Source organism: Pseudopipra pipra, chromosome 2 (genome assembly GCF_036250125.1).
Source record: "Pseudopipra pipra isolate bDixPip1 chromosome 2, bDixPip1.hap1, whole genome shotgun sequence".
Lineage (NCBI taxonomy): Eukaryota > Metazoa > Chordata > Aves > Passeriformes > Pipridae > Pseudopipra > Pseudopipra pipra.
In genome coordinates, this window is record NC_087550.1 from 72025988 (window position 1) to 72052023 (window position 26036).

The 26036-nt window shown below is 35.7% G+C and overlaps 1 long non-coding RNA gene across 3 annotated transcripts in view; it reads left to right on the forward strand.

Moving 5' to 3' along the window:
- Positions 1-26036, forward strand: part of LOC135409864 (uncharacterized) — a 92670-nt gene that overhangs the window by 54031 nt on the left and 12603 nt on the right. For all 3 annotated transcript variants that reach the window (XR_010428393.1, XR_010428392.1, XR_010428394.1), the window contains 2 exons: positions 4674-4720; positions 7852-7968. This is a non-coding gene — a long non-coding RNA (uncharacterized LOC135409864). The remainder of the gene's footprint in view (positions 1-4673; positions 4721-7851; positions 7969-26036) is intronic.

The window sequence follows — 26036 nt, forward strand, 5'->3', positions numbered from 1 at the left end:
ATGTACTTGCTTCAGACACACTTGCATCATGTGCTACATGGCACTGAGGTATCTTATTAAGGTATTTAGTTTTCTCCATACAATTCAACGCATTATTTGACATCAAAATAATGTTTTCTGGAAATAATGATATTATGACAACTCTGAAAATTCACACAACATATCCACTTCTCATAGATGTTGCTGAAGCACATTTTACTCATATTTTGTCTCTAAACTTTTGAAGAAATGAATAAATACTTTCTTCAGGGTGAAAGGTTCTTGATTTAAAATTCCTTTATAAAACTCATTGAAAAAGTAACCTTTTTCACTTCAGCTTTAGTTCTTGTCATTTCATGTTATGATGTTGTGACATTAGTAACATTTTTTTCATCGCTACTAATCCACAATACTGTATGTGAAGGGATCTGCTAAGCAAGCAATAATGACTTTGTTGCACATGTAGGTAATACTATTAATGAGAAATATTTTCTCAGAGATTTAAAGCCATGTAGTTTGACTTTGGCTACTTCCTCATTTTCCTGATTATTTTCTTTTAACAGCTTGTCTATTGCACATGTGTTTAATTTCTCTTCCCATGTTCTTGATTTGCCTTTTTTTTTTTTTTGGTAGCAATTAAATCTCCTAAAATTATTCCTGTTGTTTTGATAATGTTAAAGAAGTTCTTTTGTGCATGTAATCACTTAGGGTGTTTTGGTTTTGGGGTTTTTCCCCCCTACTGTTAATGGTGAAAATCTGCTATCATTTTGGTATTTATAACAGCAATATGTCAGAGGTTTCCCTTGGCTACCTTCAGACATTGAACACTCTTTATGAAACATTTCAAATAAAACAGAATGTAGAGCTCTAACCAGTCATGACTATGTTTTCTCTACTCCAAGTTCCACTGGTATGGCACAAATAGACTGGGTTAGTTCAGTAAATAATTTTTTTTTTTTTCAGTGGAACGAACTGTATCATAGTTATGTTTCTGCCTCATGTAAAGGGAAGACTAGAAGAAAGTAAGATAACATGGGAAATGGAGAAGATAAAAGTTCTAATCTACTCAAATTTTTCCTCAATTGATCAGGAAAATAAGAAAGAAGATGTGATATTTGAGACAAGCAGAATACCATAGGGACAAATGAAGGCAGAGTCACAAGGAACAGAAATGAAATGTTGATCCATTGAAAGCAATTGAATCAGTGATGATCTAAGAAAGTGGAGGAGGTAGTGAGAGCTTTGGGAGGATCTGATTATCTTTAGCATGTTGAAGAAGGAAGCAATTGTTTGGATGTACAAAAGAGGTATAGTGGAAACACCCCTGAAGTTAAAAGATTGGTTTATGAAGCAAAAGGATTTACTGCTGGATTACTGGTGGTGTTATCAGGACGATGCCTTTCCTCTTCTGCACTGTGACTTCAGAAGTCTGCCTCACTGGAGGTATTCAAGAACCATCTGGACAAAACTCCGTGAAATATACTCTAGGATGACCTTGTCTGAGCAGGGAGGCTGGACCAGATGACCCACTGTGGTCCCTCCCAAGCTGATCCGTTCTGTGACTCAATTGGATTTTCCTCTGTGTGGTTACACATGCAACAGAAAATAACAATGTACTACACTGCATCGGGACAACCTCTTTTCAATAACAGAGGGACAATTTATGTCCTGACAAGATTTTCCTCTTTCTCACCACTTTTCTCTAGAAATCACTCATAAAACCTTCTTTTTACCAGTTGTATACAGCTTCCAAATAAAATTTAAGAAAGAAAATTATGTATACAAAGTTCAATCATGCATATGAGACATAAGGGAAAAAGAAACATATTCACCTACGTTTTTGGCTTGTCATATGAAAAGTCTCACAAACTTTAGGAACTAATAAAAATTTGGGTATGATCAGGAGCATAGCTTCTTCAGTGATTATAGCCACTAATATTGAATATATTGAGTAATCACTGTCATTTTTGTAAGTGTTGTGATTTATATAAATTTTGATGTAGTATATATTTTATTTAAAACTGAATTCCTGTTTTATTTCAGATTCTTCTAACATATCAATTCTTAAATAGAATTGCTCTGAATCTTTTAAATAACTAATAAAATAAACTTTAATTAAACTTCTCAAAATTTTTAACTTTTATCCACAATGTACATCTAAAAAATCATCCAAGTTACATGTTAGTAAAGGAGGAACTTGCAGTGGATCATTTCTGGAAATTTTGTTGATTTTTAGTGTTGATAAGTATCAGCTTTAATCATCTATTATTATTTTCAAAATCAGATCTCTACTTCATGTTAATTGTCTTATGCCGTAATACTAAAATATCAACTAGGGGAGAAACCAGATCTCCGTGATCTGCTACAGCCAATTTTACAATGCCTTACCCTCATTAAACGTCATTAAACTCTTATGCATAACGTGCTTCAATTCATAACTCATATTAAAGGAGGACAAAACCAATGTTTGATATAAACATAAAGGGAATTAAAATTTAGGGGGCAGCAATGTGAAAATGTACAGAATAGAACAGAGTTACACTGAAAAACATGTAAATCCTGTAGTGGTCAGGAATGGAGCATGTCATGTCGACAGAATTTCGATTTATCATTGCAGTAATTACAATTTTAACGATCTCATCAAATTATAGTAAACAGATATGAGTAATCCAGTCCTACAAAACAAAGATCTATTGTTCCCTCCCTCACAGGGTCTTTCAGGCCTTTGATACAGGCCTGGGTAACTTAGTAATTCACAAATATTTTTACCCTCCTTCTCCCTCCTCCATGGAGAACAATAAAAGCCTCATAATCCTACCTTAATTTGGTTGATGCAAAGTTGAAATGTCAGATAAAGAAATACTTCAGAAGAGTTTTATGGAGCGACTCCTTAAGGCTCCACAGACAGCCTGTATGGTAGTCTATGAATAATGGAATTAATTTCAAAGAGCCTTGTGATTAGAATCAGTGTTTGGTTAGGTTGATTAGAGCTAGCACTTGATAACCTGTAGTGAACAGCAGGACTGAGCTAGAATAAGGTCTAAAATATTATTGTTAAAAGTCCTAGAAAATGGGAAACAGGAAGACATTTAGAGGATTTGTAGGACAAAATGGAAAATATGGATAACTGTCCATGTGGATAGCCACAGAAATACTTTGGAGACCAAAAGGAGATAGCATTTGTACTACCTAGACCTGAGAAGACAGTCCAATACTAAAAAGAAAATGGATGCAACTAGGAAAACAAGTCTAGTGGAAGTATGGAATCAGAAGTGCTACATCTTGGACATGACATGTGCTAAAGATCTGAAAATATGAAACATTCAATGTGACTCTGAATGCTGCATCATATGGCACCTAACTCTTTATAGGCTTTGCTAGAAGTACTTTTTTACAAAGTTTTTCAATCTCTTTAAAACTGAAAAAGTGTAAGTACTATTTGAGTTTGATCATCATTAAATCAAACCTGAACATTTCTTTGCTCCTTGTGTTTTCATCAGAAGTGTCAACACTCTCTATTATCTCCATTAGAACAAGAATTAGACTCCCAAAAAGCAAGGCATTGTATTTTTTTCATGCCTCTTTGCCTCTCATGCTGTTTACTATGTTTATCATTCCATCTATTTTATTCTCAAGGGGAAAACCTTAAAAAACAATAACATCACAGCAGTGGCTTGGGATGGTGACTGAAATGTAAAATCTTTTTTACAGATTAATGTTGTGTTTATATTATATTTTTATATTCTGCCTTTAGCTAGGTCAGGCTCTAGAAATATTGAGTTAGGCAAATGTGGAGGAAATGAAGGAACATAAACAGCCTTTTCGTTTACAAATCAATCTATCTATCTATCTATCTATCTATCTATCTATCTATCTATCTATCTATCTATCCTAATCAAAGCTATCCTGCCCTAAAAACATCTGGAGAGAAAATGCTGGGTTTTCTTCGGATGGATAATTCTAGTAATTTACAAGTAACGATAAAAGTGATAAGAGAAGCTGTGCATATACCCGCTAATGCCAAATAAAAAATGAAGTTGAGCACTATCAGGAGAGCACTGTGTACTTGACCGCCTTGGACAGCTACTACTAAACAGCTTGAAGACATTTCTCAGTGTTTCCTCTTAAATACTGCATCTCTATTTCTACCGCTTATTTGAGCATAGCAGCTGTTACATGGCGTATTTCTGATAGTTAGATCCTGACTATGAACAAAGGACATTTCAAGTGATGTTATCTCCATTGGGAAAATATAGATAGGAGTCATCCAAATTGTTAAAGCATAATCTGGAAAAAAACAACTTATTGCATCATGTGTTGTACAAAAGGAAACAGTATGGAATGCCACCTTCTAGCATATAAAGTCTAAACATACAGGGAACATAGTCTGAGATGCATTTAAATATGTTCTCTTTTTGCCTGGTTTTCTGTTTCTTTGTGTCTCTATGTATGTGTACTCACATACACATATTTATACACATATGATTAAACAAGAAAAAAATAGAAAAGTATATATTTACCTCTCTAAATAATAACTTCTTCTCTGAGAAAGGGGTATATAAACAACCTGTCATACTGACCAAAATTAATATATTGTGTCTCTATCCCTTGTGTATTTCTTTTAACAAACTATTATTATTAGTTATTATTTTTATTATTATCTTTCCATTTTCCTTTATTTTCCCCATCCTTAGAGCTGTATCTTGGAGAAAAAATAATGGAAAAGAATAAAGTAAAACAGGTAAATGATCTCTTCAGTCTTTTCAAGTTGTAATTTAGTAAGACAGATAATTTCTCTGTGTGTGTGTGTTACTATTCCAAATCTTCTTGGATTTTTTTCAAAGCTAATATTTTAGCAGTGTTGCCAGGAAGAAAAAAAAATTGCAAGCACAAGCTGCTGTTATGAAAACATTGCTCTTGTAATTCCAGGCTTCTGTTTAGTGTCCCCATGAGTGCCATTCTTCCAGCGCCATTGGCTTTTCTTCTCTTCTTGCAATTTCTGTTGATTGTGTGTGCATGGCCTCTTCCATCTGCTGGCAGGAGGTCAAGGAAATAAGCAACACTTTTAAATACTTTTCTTTACATAAATACCACTAAATTTTGAGTCAGATACTCACACACATACACAAAATTAATATAAATGTAAACTTACTAATATTACTCTAACAGTACTCATCATTTATATTTGTATAATATATGAGGAAAATTTTTAGGAACATAAAATTATTTGGATAATTTGGATTATATGATATTATCACATGCAATTTTCATAACAATTTGTTAAGAAACAAATAACTTTGCATCCAAGCTAAAGAGTAAATTATGCAAACTTAAACCAAGGGTTGGGTAGGGAAGAAGAGGAAGAGAAATCCTAATCTAGTTCATATAGTTAGTCAAGATTTATTGGTTAACCCACACTCAGTTAGTTCCAATGTGCCTTTTACACATACATATGTTCACACATGCACATAGACACAGACATGCACATTAATTGAGACAGATGCACATTAAGTATTCATAGTTACTGCAATTATCTTTTCCCCTATATAAGCATAAATTGAAACCAAACAGTTCTTTAAGAGCAATCATTGTTAGAACATTTTTTTTACCAAAGAAAATGTTGTCTAAGAATTTTTGAACATTTGAACAGGACTAAAACACATAGATCTGATCATTTTATTCTAAATATTATTCTGTATCTGTTAAAACACTTTTGAAGTTAAAAAACCAAAACAAAATAAACCAGAACAAGTTATGGGACCAAAGTCTTCCTATTTCACAATTCCTGACCAAAAGGACACATATTTTGGTAACCTCACAGCAAGACCTATTTCACATACAAAATTACTCTGAGATGATACAGCAGCTACCTATTAGCACCGCTTGATATCTTAGAGGCTTATATCTGGTAAATGAATCATAGTCACAGAATTGATTCATGAACTGTCTTGTTGTGGCAGACACTGTTTAATTGTTATTATGCTAAAGAAAGTCTTAGGCATTGAAGATGCACTACATGAGAGATTCCAAGCACACAGTCATGATCTGTGTCCTGCTGTTTGTTTTTTAGGGCTCTGGCTCTGTATAATTTACAAACTTCTTATGTGGTCAAGGCCAAAAATTTCTTTCTCCCTTTCCTGAAAATAATTCATCTGCTAACTTCATGGCTCAGTCCTGTATTTTTTTACAGAGGACACTGTTAAATTTGCAGAACCAAACACCTAAATGAAAGGTAGAGAAAAGTCCAAGCATGGACTTCAGCTAACTGTATTACATGATGCAAACATGTATCCTGGTATATAGAACAGAAAAGAATCTTTATATCCTTGTAAATATTGGCAAATTTAAAGGAAAAAGCATACTTCAAACACAGAATTGTAGTTATGGTCACATCCAAATCCTGATCACTTCATCAGAAAAGTTTTCCTTATCAATACTTTTTTATTTCTGTAGATAATTTCCCCATTTGATCAGTTTTTTACTGATCATTTGCTGTTTCCACAAACATTATATTATAAGAACTGAAGAGAGTGCTGTGAGTTGTTTCATGGTGGTCTATGGAATACTGGAGATAAGATTTCCTTGAATTATTTGATCCTTGTACTAAAATATGCCTGTAGTACACAAATAGTTAAGCAGTAGTTAAATCAGTAGTTAGCACTTGAGTAGGTTATGGCACTGCTTAATCCCAACAGAACACATGCAGATATCAAATACTTTTTTTTCTAAGTTCATATACTCATTTAGTTGTTTGGGTTGCTTGGTTTGTTTTTGGTTTTAAATTATCTACTATGTATGTTCTCCTTACAAGAATGATAACCTAATATTAAAACTGCATGGAAAAATTTGTTTGCTCACAATTTTTAGATTAAAAAAAATAACAACCTGAACCTGAAAATACAAAGGCATACATTTCTGTTATGGTTAAACAGCCAAGGGGTGGAAGTTTAGCAATGAATATTCATACCATCACATCATCATGGAGGGTGTGGGCTGGAAACCACATGGCTGCCATCATTTTGTCTTTCGGTTTTGTCCAGGGTCAGGGGGGAGGGGAAGGTAGAAGGGCTAGAAAATTATTTCTGCCTCTGTTAGCTTAAATTGTTTTCCTTTGTGGCTTTGTAATTACTGATATTTCCTTTATTAAATTGTTATTTTTTATTTATCTCTCTTTGTATTGTCCCTTCATTGTTAGAATGGGTGGGGATAGGTTGAAACAAAAAAGGAGTGGCTTATTTGGAGGTCTGTTTCTCCGGTTGGTTTGTCCAAAACAGAAACAGAGACTAGGGCAAAGAAAACTTGCTAATATCTAGGTTTTGTTGAATGTGAGATGGTACCACATTGATCAGTTCATAAATTCTTACAAAACTATTTGTTTTGTTTACACATGTACTATCTATACTTCAAAGTATTGATTGTTCGATGGTATTATCTTAGATTTTCTTCTTTGATTTAACAATACACTAATCTAGAAAATCTGATTAAACTTGTATTTTTCATATTCCATTTCATTCACAGCGGATGTGTTATGCATTTTTCTGTGACAGTCATAAAATCAATAATTGGTTGTAATTTGAACCATGTAGCTAAACAATGAAGAACGTCTCTGTATTAACTTTTCTATCAGTCCAACACCAGAAATTCTTAATTTAGTGTATGTGAGATATTTATTACACTGGACATTCTTTAAGTCTTTCATATATTGGTCAATCTTTGATGTCCTAATACCATTTAGTTTCAAAATGCTACAAAGTTATTAGAAAATGAATTAGAAGCATTCTGGATCCTGTGTGAGTGGGAAGATGTCTTTCTCTTTTTTTTTTTTTTTTTTTTTCACTAACACTCACTTGTTTTCTTTCTCTTTTTCTGCAGAGATAATTTGATCTTTTATCAAGAATGGGAGCTTGGAACTTCCCCTGGGGGTTGTTACTCTCTTGCTGGAGACCATTACACAGGAACATGAAAGTCTCTCCATAGGGAATTATTTTGGTATGAGAAACACTATGCTGGTGCAGATTAATTTCTCTCCTAATATTTATTGATTTCACACTGATTTCCCAGTGCTCTGTTTTGTTCCAACATTTTAGCAGGGAAAAGAGAAATATTGCAGCTGGGGGGAGGTACAACAGAGGGAACTGTTCAGGGTTTCCAGCTCTTCTCTGTATTGCAGTGGATAAACCAGCAGCAGTACCATGCTTAAACAAAAACAAATAAAAAGAAGGTAACTGTAATATAGTAGGTTTGAATTGTGCAGGGTCCAATATAGCAAGGTCAAGCAAAATAAGAAAAACCCATGAAGGTAGTGGCAGGCGTATCTCAGCTATTTAGCAGTATTACACCAAAGGATCTTTTTTGCTCTTTGGAGATTTTAGGATGCAGAGATGAACAACTACTAGTATATTGTCTAAATTCAATGTGCATTCATTTTGTAAACTAGATGTTGACATTCTTCTGTGATGTTTCTTATGACAGACTGAAAAGATTGTAGTTCATACTTACTGTATCTTCACTGTGCTTCAGCTAAAATATAGCCCATTGCGTCAGACCTTTTTCTCTTTCAAGATGATTCAATGCATTAAACGTTAGCTTTTGATGTGGACTCCTCACAAGAGATCTCTAAAAAATCTTCTCAAGCAAAGTTTACTGCATATCTTCATCATTCTGACAGCTTGCTTAACGCTGAAATCTGACAAATAAGTAAGACATAACCTTTACCTTAAAAAGATAAACTAAAAAAATGCACAAAAAATTTTTGTGTTAATCAAGTTATATTTTTCCAAATTTGCACTCCTAAAATAGTTTCTAAGATTTCAGATTGCTGTGAGTATAACTAATCTATAATTTTTTGAAGTACTCTATGGTTTTCTTCAAGTTATTATATTACAATTCTTCAATACTCCCAGAAACTTTACTTCTACTGATTTCATAAGAAAGAGTAACCCAGATCCAGCAGTTTCTTTTCTTAATTGTTGTCAGAGACTGAAATGTTTGATGATTTATTTTGACTTGCATTTCGGATGGACAGTTGGGCCCCTACATCCCTCCAGTAAAGAACCAAGTTTGCAGGCTTTTGACTTGCATTATACCTCTGATGAGCAATCCGTCCCCTCCCTCCAGTGCTGAAGGCGTGAAGCCCTGAAAAGGCAAGAGCCGAGCTTGCAGGCTTTTGACTGTTGCATTGTACCTCTGATGGGCAATTGAAGGTGTCGGGCCCTGAAGGGGCAGGACCTCTGATGGCCCATAGGAGCCCATCCCCCCCTCTTCCAGTGGGGAAAAGGGTGGGAACTAGGCCAGACACAGGAGCTCTTGCGCAGGGCCCAGGGAGAGGTTGGAGGCTCGAGGCATGGCCCGTGACACTGACCATGGATATAATAACTCATAACTTCTTTGAGTGTGGGGGCTTCCCTCCTTCACCCCCAGCAGATCAAGGCCACCACTTCAACTGACAGACATGGAAGCTGCAACTACTAAGTTTCATCACTGGACCCCGTGGGCGGTGACTATATACATCTGTCCACTCTCAGCTTTTCTTTCCCTTACTCTTATCCTGCCTTTCTCTCCCCTATGCATTTTCTCCCCCCTCTAAAGGTTATCTCTATGTCACATTGTTATATGACAGCACCTAAAATTCTAGTATACCTGTTGATGCAAAATTGTCCCCTATGCATTTTCTCCCCCCCCAAAAGGTTACCTCTATGCCACATTGTTATATGACAACACAGAAATGCTAACATGCCTGTTGATGCAGAATCGTTAAAATAAACCTTGCCAGTATATGTTTTCAGACACCGATTATTCAGTGTCATTTCACTCTAATCCACCCCAAGGGAATTATTGATAAAAACCTGGGTTACCCCCCTTCCTTTTTCTGGGGCGGGTGTCATAACAATTGTTCCCTTAGTTTAGTTGTAAAGACACTTACAAAATATCAAAAAGTCTCTGTTACACATTTGTTTCTTCTCAAAGATTATTTGTTATCTAACACCATGTCTGTACATAAATTTTAAAATATTTATTACATAAATATATACAATAATATTAATAATGTTATTACAGTGTATGCAATTTTTTATGTTGTTTGGGTTTTTTTTAACAGTGGCTCTGTTACATTTTATTACTGAGCACATGATACTCTTTATCATAAATGTATTCTTTCATTACTTTCTTTATCTTTGAAGTGAGGCATATGCACATATACTGGTATTAATTTCAATAGGCAGTATAGAAATATCACTGGCCCATTATAGGTCACCTCACAAACAGATGTTACTCTTGGAGATGTCCTGTGCAGGGCCATGATCCTTGTGGGTCCCCTCCAACTTAGTGTATTCTGTGAATCTGTGAATCTGCGATTCTATTCTCTTTATTAACAATATCGAAACTACCTAGCTATTATGTGCTGCTTTCCCTCCATGAATATTGAAGAACTTTTTAATGGCAGGTAATATCACTGCCTTCCTGTATGAATAATATTCATGAATCACAGAAGATTCATCTTCTTTTTTCAAGCTGTGCTGTCAGAGTAGTGATGGTGAAAGTATTACAAAGTACTACAACTTGGATTATCTTTATTTCCATGTCAATGTGAAATCCTATTTCACTCTCGTAGAAAATTTAGCAACAGCTTTATTTTATTCTTATAACCACATAGATCTTAGGAGATGATCATCAGTAGAAGATCAAGTGGATTATTCCGGAATAGGTGAAAGGCATTAAAGACCTATGATTACACAATTGAATAGAGCTACAGATAGCTGAGCTCCAAGGCAGAAACTCAAACATCAAGTTTCTTGAACTATTTCTCTTTGTGGCAGGTAAAAGTGTCTCCTCTGTACTGAAGGATTCAAAGTACTGAAGTACTGGAAATATTTTTTGCCTCTTTTCTTCCAAAGCATACATAGAAGTTGCTGTATTTCTGAATTAGAAAGTGTCGTAGGTTGACCTTGGCCGGATTCTAGGCACCCACTAAAGTCACTCTGAGCTGGGAGCGGTCACAGAAGCAAAACAGACTCAACGTGAGGTTAATATTAAAATTTATTACTAACAGGATAAGATCGAAAGAGTGAGAAATAAAACAGTCTTAAACACACTTTCCACCCACCCCTCCTTCGTTCCATATTCTCCCTCCTCCCCCTGCAGCAGTGCAGGGGGATAAGTCCACCCCTCAGGCAACAGGTCTTCCAAATCTGCTGTCCCATAGGTCACTCCTCCATGGGCTGCAGGGGGACAGCCTGCATCACCATGGTCCTCACCACAGGCTACAGGAGGGCCACAGCTCTGAGTCCTTCCCCTGCTCCATGGGGTCCCTCACACAGGTAACAGTCCTTGATGGACCTCTCCAAGGTGTGTCCACTCCTCAGGCAGTAGTTCTTCCATATCTACTGTCCCAAGGGTCACTTCTCCATGGGGTGTAGGGGGGGTCTCTGCACCCCGATGGTCCTTCAAAGGATGCAGTCGTTCATAGAGTGAACTGTATCGATGTGGATACCCCACAGGACCATGAGTCCTACTCAGGAATAACTTGCTCCAGTGTGGATTTTCCTCTCCACGGGCCACAAGTCTCTTGAAGGACTCTGCTCCATCCTGGGCCTTCCACAGGGGTAATGGCCTCCTTCCATGCATCCATCTGCTCCAGCATGGGCTCAGCTGCACTGTGGCAGGCCACCCCGGCCCAGGCCCCAGCCGCCCCTTGTCAGGGGCTGCCACTCGGCTCGGTTGGCACTGCTGAGAGCAGCATGGGCTGTTCTGCTGGGGTGCTGCTGCCTGCTCCGGGTTAGGTGCTGAGAGCCCCAGGCTGGGCTGCTGCTGCCCCTCACACCCCCTGCAGTGGGGGAGGCGGCGGGGCCTCCCGGGAGCTTCGGTCTGCTCTCCCCCGGTTGGAATTCTTCTGCGCAACAAACTTGTTCTTAAATATGTTATCACAGAGGCGTAATTATTGGCTCTCCCTTGGCCAGCAGCAGGAAGTCCCTCCTGTAGCCAGCTATCACTGGTTTCAATGGGGTGGGAAAATTCTAGCAGCTTCTGATCAAAGCCACCCTATGTAGCCCCTCTGCTACCAAAAACCCAGCCACCTCAACCCACGACAGAAAGTTAATCAGATTGAGAAGTATGACATTTGCAACCAGTTCAATTTAACTAATTGTTTTAACATACTATAATTTTAAGTCCATCCTATATACTACATAACTTCCATTTACAGCTTTCAGACTGATGATATTTTCATCACTGAATGATACTGTCATTGATGTGTCTGTTCATTTGCTGAAAAGAAGTTCAAACAATCTATTCCTCTAGTTGCTTAAAGAAAATGAAACTTACTCATGCAGTTTTCTCAAGAATTGAAAATCCCATGTTCGGTGTTTTGACCATCTTGCAGACATATTTTATTACATATTTTCTTGTTTGCCTCTTCTTTTATTATTTTCATTGCAGTAAAAAAAATCATATATTGATTCCTATATAGCATCACTTATTATATATTCTTTGGACTAGTGTGTTTTTGTAAGCCACTTTCCTCTGCATATTATAGAGACACTCAGATTCCTGATGCAGAAAATCATGCCTTAAGTTATTCTGGACATTTTTTCCTACATTTTTCACAGGAAGGGCAACCAGGATTGAGATTACCTGTTATTTCTTCATTTGGGTATTGATCATTCTACACTTTAAATCTGCTACCACTTGCCTCCTTGATGATAACATTTTCTCTACCTGGAAGTTCTACTGCAGTAAAGTCTTGTGCAATATATCGGTTTTATTTTTCATTTCATATCACAGACAGTAGTGTGTCACATGTGCAACAATTGTATAATCATGAAAGTTGTGAATACTGTATGTTGTTGTATCTATGTGTAACATAACATTAGACCTGCATGATCAAACATGCATCTTATCAAACATGATCTCGTGGAAGTTAGTTGATGAGCAGACACTCCCTTTTTAGCATTTTCCATACTTGATAAAGGAAAACATGAAAAGTAAGGAAAGAGACACACTGAACATGTCTCTCTGATCTACATGACCTGATTATATCAAGAGCTGTTATTAAACTAGTGCAGCTCAGATCTGTCAGAACTTCTGTTTTAGATCTCAGTTCATTTTCAGAAATAAAACAAAATGCATTCAAATAGATTCAGTCACTGGAAATATTTTTAAATTTATAAAACTGAGGGAAAGGCAATAACCAGTGGACTATTTCTGTGTCCAAATTTCTTGGATTCCAACAAGGTTTTTAGGAAAAGACTGAAACAAAATAAAAATCATGATTATACTGTTTTCTTAGTGCAACTACTGATCTTTAAGTATGGTCAGTGTGGATGAATCTCATTCAAATAATCATTCATTTTCTAAATAGTGTCACAAGAGTCAATACACTTGCTGATGTATAGAGGGGAAGGCTGCATTCATTTTTAATTACATGCTGAACATTGAAAATGTAACTTTTTCATTGACTGTGGTTTAGTGAACTCTTTGAACATGACAGTGTAGAAAAAATAGAGTGAAAATGCATTGGAACCAGTTGTTGAATAACATGTGTAACAGTGTGATGCATTTTTCAAAGGAATTTGTTGAATTGTGTAATAGCAGCTTTTACTGTTCCTCCAGTGCTGCGTATTCTGGGATGCCAATAGCAGAACATATTCTGCTGAGTATTTCAAAATAAATTTGCATGGGCAGGAATTCTATAAGCAGTTTTGTCACCTGAATTCTAATTAGATAAGATTTATAGACTGAAGTTCCAGAAATGGGAGACAGGAAAATCTCACCTAATTTCCTGTGCTTAGGATGGTACTCAATTTATCAAAAACAGACTTCCACTGTGTAAGTATTGTGGGTATCTACGTAGATCAATTAATACAGAGATATCTATATGTGTACTGGAGATCATTAGGTTGTGTGATAAAAGGCTTACCTCTGCACATGAAAAGGAACATGGAAGAACAGTCACAGATACGAAGAATCTGAATAAACTAATCAGTAAAGTGAGCACCCATATTCCCAGCTACTCTCATGGCTGTCACAGGAAAGCCATCACCCCTATGATCTGGGTATGAAACAGGATTAGTCAAGAAGTCCGGATCCAGCCAAGTCTCTGGATCACCTTTCAGGCTAAGGAGTGTTATGGCCCAAAGTATGTAACTCATAGGAAAAGGGGAATATCCTCTTTGAATTGCACAAGATTTATTATGGTATCATGAGGGCAGGTAAAGGGAGAGATTAAGGTAGTTTGGGAGAAAAACTATGGGAATGGAGGGGCAAGGGAATAAAAGGGGACAGTTGCATGTAAACAGACTGATGGTCAATTAATTTTCATTACTAACAATTTTCCTGTTAAGGGGACTGTTTATTCTCTGCGTGCTTGTGTGTGTGCATGTGTACATACGGAGGTCAAAGCCCCAATAACTATAAGTCCACAGGTCACAGAGGTCCAGGTCATTCCAGGGCTTGCAGCTAGAGAAAGTGGGGTTACGTAAGTCAGTGTGTGATCACTAGTGAATATCAATCTGGACTACCCAGAAAGTAAAATACAGGGCTTGGAAATGATAAAATGGTGTGGCCATAGGTATGGACCAGAAATATGTGTATCTCTGAGTGAGACAGATGGAGAACTTAGCTAATGGAGAGACCAGCATGTCCGGATCAACTTCCAGAGGGCCTGTAGGATCTGGGAGTTTGCTAAGAGACAATGTGAGAGGCAACTGGACATGAAAGAATCCAAGGCCAACCACTTGACAGATGCATTGTTTAAGATCAGTTATTGTGGGATCCATATTTATGTATTTACATCTGCATATATTTATCACTTTTGGACATTCATCCTGATCATTCAGAGTGGGGAATAGAATGAATTGGTCAGTGCCTCCTGTTTCTTTGATTGCTGAACATTTCTGTGTGAAATGATTTTTAGAAGTAATTTTGTGTATACTTACGAACATTTTGTATACATGTGCTTGCATATGTGCCCATTGGAAATATATGTTCAGACTTGCTAATGGTTGGATGTGGAAGCATAGAGCTGCAGCAGCCAGTTCTCTATTGGGCTAGGGGATTTGGAAACCTGTGACAAGGAAAAAATGGAGTTTTATAGAAAATGTGGACTTTCTCAGAAAAAAAAGGATAAAATTACAGCAAAACAGATGAATGTATCAAATAAACATTTTTATGTAGATTTTCATCTCCCCCACACTCCATAGGAGATATATTTTCAAAGTGTAATGCATCTTGTCCTGATATAGATACCTATGACAGTTTGTGTGAGCTATCTTCTGGACATTCCTATTCTTTCCCTTGAGGAAGAAGATAGCATAGAAAAATAGCTTTACTAGTGACAGTAATTTTAGACAACTGAAAAAAGATGAACCATTGTTTCTGAGACTCATACTTAAATGCTTGCCACTGAGTGTTCAGGTGAAAACCTCTGTTGCTTCATTTAAGGTATTAAATGGTACGACTAATCATCTTTTCATGATTATTTTATGTATTTTATGAAGCAGAAAACACACCCTACTAAATTACTACTTTCTGCAGATTAAAACTTCTAGATATTGCTTTGTATTTTAGATTTGGAAGAATCCTGTGTCCCTCTTACATATACATTAAGGTCAGTCATTGTCATGTTTTTTTCTCTTCCTAGCATATCCTGTACTTGCTCACTGTATTATTACCCTGGTTCACCATATTTTGTTACTTCTTCCTTTTCTTCCTGCTACTGCAGTTCTAGCTTTAGAGACATTATTCATAAGGACAGTAACCTTGTTATTCATGCAAGTGTCTAGTAATTGTAAAAAAAAGAAACTTCGGGAAAGTATACACCAGAGGTGGAAGGATTTTTTCACAGGGACAGAAAAATTGTTCTTAAACCCGAGGGTGACCTCATATCTAATTTTTCTGTTCATAAAATAAATCTCAACAAAGTTATCATATTTTTTAAAATGGGAAAAGCAATGCAGTTTACTTAAACCTCTGTGGAGTAAAAATTTTAGCTCTGAAAGTCTGACACACTTTTAAGCACTTATATAATGGAAACTGTTAGGCACTTTTAACTACAGAATTTTCTCTCGGTCTCAGTCATCAGTCTATCCTTGGTGAAGAGGAAGGACAAGGAGAAGGGTTCAAAAAGACTTGGAGAGACCTCTGTTCATTTGAAAAGAAGAGAACTGAGAGTAAAGAGAGGAAATACAAATAATGTATTGCTTCACTTGGAAAAGAACACACATGCAAAAAAGGAAAATATGTCAAATTGTTGCTGAGACTGCTGGTTTTCAAATTTGCCAGTTTGTTATATGTCATTTAATTTTCTAGCATATTGTCTAGTCCTTCTATTTTGTGTAACTTAGTTTTAAAAACTAGTTGAAATACTGTCATATATTTGGGTATAAATTCACATGACTTTTCCAGGTTTATTTTTTTAATGAAAATAATTTGAGAAAGGAAACTCTAGAGATCATTCATCACCATCCGATTATCTGAAATTCTGAAAAAGCTTAGCAAGACCACTGATTTTTTGCAAAAAATAATCTGTTTATTTTATGTTTCCTACAATGTGCTAAATAAGAATAAGGTGCTGAGAAACTATTTTGATTTTTATTGTTGTTGTTTGTTTTGAAATACATTTAGCATTTTATTTTTATTATAAAATGTAGATACCTAGATGTGCATATTTTTATTGAACGGCTGTGGTTGCTAAGTATCTTTTCTTTCATCAGTTCATCCATTCTTTACTGCTTGTTGCATTTCTTTGTTAGAGCAGATCTAAAATTAGACTGTAAATAAAGCAAAAAGAGGTCTTTACATATCTACTTCTGTAAGTGGCAGTACAAAGTTCAAACTAAAGAGGATAAAACCAGAAGTCTATTTCTATTTCTAAGCAGTGGCTGAATAGGAAGAGGGAAATAGAAAATGAGAAATATAAATATGGAGAGAGGATCAAATAATCTTCCCTTTTGTACAGTCTCACATATTCCAGCAGTCAGTATTTGCAAAGCTTGGATTAACTTTACATCATATGTGTGCAAGTTTCACTATAACTCTTTTGTATTTTTGACTGCAGTGGTGACAGTATATTTATGTCAGTAGAAGTGTAGTAGAATGGAAACTGGTCATAATAGCTTTCGGACATTTCCACTATGGAGGGTGACATAAACTCAGTTCATTTTTATAAATGAAAAAATTTTCAGATGTACTATAGATCTACAGCCAAGCTAAGTCTTGGAGTCTGAAAACTCTGAATATCCTGGATCTGTAAATGTTCAAGGGCATCCAGACTTTTTGGCGCTAACCAGGAGCTGAGTTGCTGTTGCAGGCTGGTTCATCTTCTGGACTTCTGAAATACCAAAGAACCTCAGCTCTACCAAATTTCTCCTGAGAGACAGACAGACAAAATTAGGTGCTGTACTTATGGGGACTTAGAGCAGTGCTCATCATGTATTTTGTCTAGGCTAATTAGTACTTTCCCAAAGAATCTCTGGGTTAGGGAACATTTGACACAGATTGATTGGATGTGGCCAGCCTGCTTTGGAGATTAGGAGAACTGAATTCTGAACAATGATCATTCCATGAGGGACCTCAGTTTCTTTGAGTAGTCCTGTGGATTATTTATTCCTTAACATAAACTGAGCTACAAGATCTTTCAAGTAAAAACTCCTGTGACTGATGATTCAGAGGTTACAGAACAGTAACTCTATGAAGGAATGATCCAGGATTGGGAACCAAACACCCTTAGCACTGCTGTGCTTCCTATTCAAGCGGGAAGAAAATCTAGGGAGGCATTTTGCAGTTGTATTCTAGTGAATAAAACACCTTCCTAAGTGAGTTTGATTATGATGACTGGTACTTCAAAGAAACTGATCTCTGCCTCTGAGTTCATTGGGATGTCACATGCTCTTCCCTGCTATATTGAGAAACAACTGTGGAAAGGCCTTATTTGTACCACATCTCTGTATGTGGCAGCTGATGCTAAGAATTGTTACAACTGCATAGTTGACTTTTCATTGTTCCAGTCTGCCTACACATTACATATACAGCACCTTCTACTATAAAACAGGATTTTTCTTTTCCCTTATTTTCTGCTACAGATGAGGGAGATGAAAACAGTGGCATAATATTTGTGCCCAGGTCAACCAAGAGCAACAGCAGTAAGTAAGGATTAAGTTGCAGGGTGTTGATGTATTGGTGCTAGTTGAAGAATAGGGCATTATTTTATGCAATGTATTTAGGCAGTCAGCTGTAATGCCTAATAGTTTTTCTTTTTACAATCCAGTGTTGTTTCTCCCACATTTACTTGATAAAGTGAGGATGATTTTCTTAATTTGAGTTTAATGGTGTAGTGCAAAAAGAGGAACTTGTTCACTCTGAATGTGTTAGCTAAACTGTGATTGCGAGCATTCAGCTATAAGCCTCTGTGTTCCACAGTCACAATTCAGTGTAAAATGTATACTGGTGCTGCTAAAAGCTGATACTTTAGGGAAGTGAGGAGCAGGGTTAATTTTCAGCCAAATTATTACTTGATATAGCTCCCAGCAAGACAATGAGAATACCAGTGCCAGCACAGGGGAAACAGTAGGAATAAACATTTGAGAAGGCAAGTAAAACTCTATTTTTATAAAGAACTCTTAACTTAAGATGTGTTAAAGAGAATGGATAGAGAAAAAATTAGGGTGGAAAAATATGTCTTAGGATTCTCAATTTCTTTTTTCACCTTCTTAAAATCCTAATAATTTAGAGTTGTAATATTACACATCACATTTCAGATTTGTGTCTAAGTTAGCTCACTCTCCTTTGTTAAACCTTGTATTATTCCAGTTTCCCCATAGTCATTCTATCTGGTGAGTATAGCAAAATTGCGGCTAGCATCTCACTGTCCATTCTCATTTTCCTTCCTATCCACCTACTTCATAGGAGGCAAAAAACAAATAGCAGTATCTCTACAAGTTACAGTCTGGTCCAAATAGGTTGTTACAACAAGGGAAAAAACTAGCAATTATGCATAGTTAAAACAGGGTTACAATGATTCCTCAGGATACATTAAAACCGTTCTCTAGTGACCCAAATTCCAGTATATTAAATGTTACACGTGTTTCACAAAATGCTGGTGATTGATTTTATATACTTACATACATATATATAATAGATATGCAGCACATTAGAAGACATTATTATAACTGTTATTGCAATGTTCCTGACTTTTAAATACATAACTCTACAACCTTAATAATTTTTAAGGTATTTTATTCCATTCAATATATCATCTTTCATATAGATAATGCATTGTATTACACATTCAGTGAACAAAACAATTTGGTATTTATGGATTAAATAAACTCACTTCTCACTGGCTTTCCTTCAGGCAATCTGATTAGACCTGGGTTTGGAAGGTATGCAGTTTGGTGAGTAGTGGTGGCATTTTAGCAGTGGGGTAGATTACGTTATTTAATGGATAGTGGACCTTGTGAAATCAGTGATTGCGAAGTTTAGCAACAATAATTCCTAACCATAGTTTCTTCATAATCCCAGTAGTAAAGTGGTTACGGACAAATTAATCCATTTTATTGCCTAAAATCTTTTCATTTAATATTTTGCGTGTAGGAGGCAGCTTTCTATTCAGCAAACTTAGAAAGCAGTCATTATGTAGCAGTTAAAAGCATACTCAAAACATTCCACATTGGTTGATTTTATATTCTGACAGATCATTTATATACAATCATGCAGTGCCTGGTTTTAACCAGACCACCATTTTCTTTCAGTGAAAAATGCAATAAATAAATAAAAAACCAAACAAATCCTTTTATAAGGAGATTATTTTAAGAATGTATTTAAACCCCTGAAAGCTAATGTCTTCCTTGAACATTAGGTCTGATCTAAACAGTTGTAATTCCAGAACACCAAAGGAAATCAAAATTAAGAAATTAAGTAGAAGAGAAACCTTTTGCTTGCACAGGGTCTCCTCCTTTTTTTTTTTTTTTTGTCTTTAAGAAATTTCTTAAGGGGGATTTTAAACATCTTTTCATTCATAGGTCCCAGGAAAAATATCAATAATTTTAAAAAAACTAAATTCAGATCTGCAAGCCACATCACAATTTTAGAAACAACTAACAGTACATCTGAAAATAGACTGGTGAAAGACAGAAGTCAACACTGACATAGAGAAAGATTCATTTTTTTTCTATTATCTACAAACAGTGCATCTCTTTCATAATGCTGAAAAAAATAAACACGTTGGCCAGAAAATATTCTGAAGTATGAAGCATTTACTTTTTGAGAGTGTTAAATCTGGAAAGTCTCTTCTGAAGTTGTAAACTGTTTGATTGGCATTAGAGTATTTCTTTTCCCAGCATGCCAGAAGGTTGAACAAAGACCTTTAGAGAAGTTTACAAGCACAGACACATTTGTGGATGTCCTGAGCCCCAGTAGGGTCCTTCGGCCCTCCTGGCACTCCTGCTCGGGCCAGGTTTGTTTCTGGTCTTTTGTTAATGCTAATTGGTCAAGTTAGGAAGGGTTAGGTTGACTCTTTCCCCATCCTTATCCTCTCAGTTGAAAATTTAAAGATTTTCACAGCCTGCATCTTCTTACCAATTAATGTGGCTTGGTCAGGTTTGTCTCTGCACTTTCTGTTTTATAGCCCCTTTGACAAGGTATACTTGAAGAAGCAGACACTCTCCTTCCACACACCCTTGCAGAGAACAGTGGGAAAACCTGTGGAATATCCCTCCTTTTCTCTTCCATTGTCTCCCTGATACAATCCAGCTTTCTACTCCACTTTCTACTAATCAGAATACAGTGGTTTGGCATTACACCAAAGTAATATTTCTTTAATTTGCTATTAAAAAGCAAAGGCATAAAAGGAGCTTTGATCTATTGATGAAAACAGAGGTTAGCCAGAAGTCGGGCTTGGTTGTGGGTGGGGTTTTTGGTGGTTTTGTTCATTTGTTTGGTTGGGTTTTTTTGGGTTTTTTTTGCTTGTGTGAAGTTTTTGGTTTTGTTTTGTGGTGGCAGTTTTTCTGTTTGTTTGTTTTGTAGAGAACAATTTCTCATTTTTGGCAGAAAAATATGTAAGACTAAGACAACTAATTGGCTTTCCATGGAGGTCATTCTTTTCTTTAAATCCACAAACATTTGAAAGATTGTAACCAGTGGACTATACTGGCTGAATGTGACTCCATAGAGTATACTGTCTTTTCAGTATGCATGGATTTTCGAGCCTAATACACATTAAAGCTTACTTATGAACATGAGTAAATAACACTTTTTTCATCAGTGACTGTTTCTGTGCCATTTATGGGAGTAGCTGAAACATGAAGCACTTAACTATTTTTTCTGAAGATCTAATAACTAGGTGTTAACCACTTTGAAGAGTCACATAAAGGTTTAAGAAGCAGACAGCAGTTGTTTGTGCTGTCACACCAAAGTTCTTAGCCTTGCAACTGCTCTATGTGTAACAATGCTGTACATTTATTTTTCTTCAGTCTCAGAGACAGGGGTTATTTTTCTTCCCAGTTTTTTGTTGCCTAGTTGCTTCAATGCTGAACTCTATTTCTAATGTGTTTATTTCAGTATGTACAGTATAATTTCCATATGGCTCTGCTTTTGATGGCACTATGAGTCACTGATAATGATAGGTGAAGGAATAGTCCTCTGAATGTACCCTCCTTTTTTCTAAAACTGTGGAGGAGTTAAACCTACCTACTATTTTCTTTAAGCCATTTATCAAAATAAGGATTATAAAGAAAATGAAGACCTTGTTCTTATGGCCATTTTACAACTATATGTAGCTCTTAGATTATATGTGAAAAGATAGAATGTTATAGTGATATTTTGATACAAAACTTTGGCCACTAGGCAACAGATGATAAAAAAGTAGGTCATTTTATTCAGTCATGAAGTGAGTTATTTTGTTAGGCAGGTTTATAGGGAGAGGTGATGTCTGCTACACCACGTTTTCCAGTAGCAGAAACCAGAAAGTTCTCATGCACAAAAGCCCCATTTCAGGTATATATCAGTTTCATACATTTATAACACCTGTAGAAGGGCTTTCAACTGATAAGCAGCTCTGCTTTTTCCAGATATATTATCTAGTGTAATAAACATTTTACCTCTCCTTACAAGGTCTGACTTAGCTATTATCCTCAATCAGGAACGCAGCAACGTGACTCACATGTGATTATATGGCTATGACCAACCTTGGTTTTTGCACAGAAGCCTATTAGGATCTTATGTTGGGGGCTTTTAATTTCTTTCAAACCTTTCTCAAAGTAGCATTGGACAGTGCATCTCTAAATCATATCTCCATTATTTACATAACAACACTTTAGGTAGTACTCAAAGTGTTGTTATGTAAATAACCCTTCTGCTTTCCCTTCACAAAATTGCAAAGATCTCACCTAGAGAAGTGCTAGGCAACTTGAGTAAGATACAGAGATTGTAACTACAGCTGGCAAAGCGGCCCAGAAAAAAGCAAGTAGGAGAATCCCAGGCAAAGACTATGCAATTTATCTTTTGGGAGTCTATGTCATCTCATTACTGACAGGTACATAAAGAGACTGTATGGTAAGTGTGCAAATTTTTGCATAGCCAAACTTAAAAAACTTAGGTAATTTATTCTGTTTTACTCTGATTCACCATCTTCCTTTTCACTTCTTTCCTGCCTGTGTTTATTTTTTCCTTTTCCATCTTTTTTGTTTGTTCATTTTTGGTTTTAGTACATTTGCAACACATCTGAAAACCCAAAGTCCTATTCCCATAGAAAATGACCCCTTGGCATGAGAATGCCAGACACTCTCTTTTAAGTATGTAATTTCTATCATGCCTATTTCTGCAAAAATAAAGAATAAAGCTTCTGTTTCTGCTTTAAAGAATTCTCTTTACTAACATCTTTTGCATTTCTTCAGCTTATAGATGGATAAGATTCTACTCTCATTATTTTGTCTTTTTTTTTTCTATTTTCCTTCTGCAATTCTAATAAAACATCCCTTTAAGCACTAGTCAGGTCTCATGGTTGTTAAAAAATCCACAAAACCAAAACAACTTTAAATCTAACACAAATCTTATTGAAGTTGATAGGATCTGCTTCACCGGTTAATTGGTATAGGTGTGTTAGATTAAATTTCAGGGGGGATCTGAGATGTATAGAGTCAAACAGCACTGATTTTAGCTGTTAAACAGGCTTTTCTTGAGTTGCAAACCTTAAGCTTTACAATTCACTTTATATATCTACAGATATAAATTAAAGGGTGATTTCTCAGTGAACTATACAACAAAAGAGTAATAGGTATCTTCATTACCCACTCTGTCAATAAGATCTAATATAAATATGGAGACACATTTAAATACTTAATAAAGTTTTATTTACTGTGTTGATATTCACTTTGAATTTAATAGTACTCTCTTCTAATTTTACTATGAGAAAAGAATTGTTATAGCAATTACAATGTGAGATTATTTACATTCAGTTTACCATAGACATTTAACACTACATTAAATATCACCATTGTAAGCATTGTGCAGCATTGAAAGAGACTGGAATGGCTGCATTTTCACTAACAACACACAAATTGTGTTTAAATTCAATTTGCTACGGTTGATTCTCCATTTTATGAAATATAGCCACAGAATTAAATCAGCCTGCTAATACCGAGACTCATGAACAAATTGCAGTTATGGGTCTAGTGTATCTGTCGTTGAGTTGATGTTTGTAATCCTTCTTAAACAAAATCTGGACCAAGTACAATTGCTCACATGACTCCATACTGCATCCTCCTCCAAGAAGGGATTGTTATGCTAGCACACGGATGAACACAGTCTAGCATTAATGCTGTGCTGCTCTCAAGATAATAGCTGTAAGTATAGGAGACCACAATGCAGCAACTTTTACTGAGCTTTTCAGCCTTCAGGTAGTGTTGCATGGAGATTATTTTAGTCAAGCAGAATTTAATAACTTGGCCCCTATCCAGTCCAAAATAACTTAAAAGACTCCCAAGCCCAGGTGTAACTAGAAAATAGTGTAGCTGTATTTTTATAGCCCTGTCATTAAGCTATAATAGACACAGCTCATTGCCTTTATTTTAGTGAAACAGTTAATAAGATACCACTCTCACAAATTATTTCAGTATTATTATAATAGGCTTACCATTAAGAGAAGAAGTATGTATTGAGATAGAAATTATTAAAACTACTAACGGAAGAAAAATAATAAAAATTAAACTCTGAAAATAGAATAAACTAATTTTAAATAGTTACTATTTTGGAATGTACAGAAATCTATCATCTCCTTTGATGAGTTGCGTGATCCAGAAATTCTGGAGTTAAGCTCCATTCATGTAATTTTTCTGTGTTTGGATTCAACATCACTTGTGACTTCCACAAGATTCCAAGCGGGCTTGAAGTAAACAGATGAGAGTTCAGATAGATGATTAGTCTGTCCTTCAGGTAATATCACTCATTTCCCCTTGCATGTAGAATGGCTCACCTGTTTTACAGAAATCTATATTCAGAGCTGTTAGTAGGTTGAAATTTTTGTGTTGAAGTCCTCAAGTTGGGTCACGTGGTGAGAAACCATGAGTTCATTCACTATTTCCACCAATAAACCAGCAAGAATAGGTTGACCTGCTCTGAACTGAATGTCTTAAAATATAGAAAAGGCACAAATCAATTTTTTATCCATTTTTTAATTGACCACATAGAATACTTCATTATAAGCAAAAGAAAATAAGCATTTTGAATCCACTATCAGGATGACTTTTATCAAAACCGAGAGCATAACATGGGAAAAATTGTAGAGGTGTATCTGGTCATTTGCTAGTAAAGCCTAGATATGAATACAGAAATCTTCATTGGTTCTATCTTGCTAAAATTAATAGCTTCCTAATTATATGTTTTCCCAATTTGTGTTGTATCGTAAAAGAATCCTGATTATACATATTTCATTAATAATGGATCATCATGGGTTGTTGGGCAAATCCTTGACTTAATGGTTTTTAAAATGTCTCTTACATTGAAGACATATTAAAAGGAAATTATTACAGCTACAATATGTTAGGATGTTTAGTACACATTTATATAATTATGGATTTTGAGTATTCAAATCACATTTATTGTCCACTCTTACGTTATGATTTATGATTTAAAAGAAACATTAAAAACATAGAAGCAATCAAAACAACCTTATCTTCCAACAAAGAGTTGTGGTGGTGGTAGTGGATTTTGCTTTTTTTTGTTAGTACTGACAGAAAAATAATATACTGGGTATTTCCAGGATAATGAAAATTACACAGAATAATCCTCTGTTCACCACCTTATACACGATATATTTTATTCAGAGTAAAGGATGAGCTATTATTTCATCTTCCGTACTATTTTCAGTCCACATTAAAAGAATCTAAAATTTCAGTAACATGTAAGTAACATTTAAATACCACTCAGCACTGGTGTCCACCTAGACATCGATCTGGTGACCCCAAATCCTTGAGTGTAACCATCCAGCTAATTCCTTGTCCACAGACTGGTCCACTTGTCAAATCCTTGTGTCTCCATTTTAAAGATAAGGATGTTGTGTGGGACAATATCAAATGCTTTGGACATATTGCACTTTTTACTGTTTTGTGGAAATTACAGAAACCAATGTGATGTAAAGGTGAAAAGAAAAAAAAGAAAAGGAAGCTGGCACCATCTCATCAAATCAAATATTTCAGGCTTTCTTCAAAGCAAAGCGATTTTCTTACAAAACATCGGTAATACAAAATTTTTAATGCAGTTTAATATCTTTCATTTTTTTGCTGACATCTAGAACACTATATGCAATTTTTGTCTCTTTGTATCAAAAGAACAATTTGAACTGGCAGATGTTCAGAGAAGAACAAAAAGGATGTCCAAAATCAGGCAATAGTATCTGAATGACAGTGCAGTGATCCTTCTGCCTGAAAACAAAAAAGGGGCTTATAAAATAATGAATAGCATAAAGGTAGTGGACAGGAAAATTTATTATCTTTCTTAAAGGATGCAAGATGTTAGTAAGATTTAGGTGCACAGGGAGTAGAAGCAGCCATTACTAATGCAAAAGATAAACT